Here is an 831-nt window from a genome sequence, read left to right on the forward strand (position 1 = left end):
TATATATATATTGCAATGGCTGGTAGTTTTTTTCGAATCGTGATACTATGAAACCAGGTGTAAATTTACCAGTTTACCTCGAGGTGTGTGACAAAATATTTACATGACAGAGGTAGTCGGGATGAATGTATCATAGTTAATTACACGTTATTATATAAAAAAAAAAAAATCTATGAAATTTATTAACGCAATAGTCTTAAAAATTACGTCTCTTTCTTCGCTGAAAGGTGCCATAATTATATTATTTCGCGACAAAGGTTGGAGTAGTACGAAAGCGTGAGAAATTGCGCGGCTTGTTTTCCACGCATGCGTGCGCGCACACACACACTGCCACACTAATATGCACTGACATAAATACTCGCAAACACAAACATGTATCTACATTAATACATAAATATACATAATGCATATATGTGTGTGGAGGTGGAGGTGGGGGGGAAAGGGTGTAAATGTACGAGAGTAAAGAAATAAACAGATGACGAAATACACCAATAGGTGGATAAAGTATAGTAGAAGGTTTGTTTATCACTGACATGGAGTGCTTTGCGGTTACTATGATGTACATATTTTATAGTTTTGTGCGTGTGTATGTGTGTGTGTGTGTGTGTGTGTGTGTGTCGTGCGCGCAGATATGGCTATGTGGTAAGAGGCTTGCTTCACAACCACATGGATCCGAGTTCAGTCCCATTGCGTGGCACCTTCGGCACATGTTTTCTGCTATAGCCTCAGGCCGACCAGACTCTTGTGAGGGGATTTGGTAGACGGAAACTGGAAGAAGCCCGTCCTGTATACATATATATATATATATATATATTTTTTTTAAAATAACGT

The 831-nt window shown here is 38.5% G+C and overlaps 1 long non-coding RNA gene across 1 annotated transcript in view; it reads left to right on the forward strand.

The window, feature by feature from the left end:
* Positions 1-831, forward strand: part of LOC128250321 (uncharacterized) — a 25,421-nt gene that overhangs the window by 836 nt on the left and 23,754 nt on the right. The window lies entirely within an intron of this gene.

This window comes from Octopus bimaculoides, chromosome 20 (assembly GCF_001194135.2).
Source record: "Octopus bimaculoides isolate UCB-OBI-ISO-001 chromosome 20, ASM119413v2, whole genome shotgun sequence".
NCBI lineage: Eukaryota > Metazoa > Mollusca > Cephalopoda > Octopoda > Octopodidae > Octopus > Octopus bimaculoides.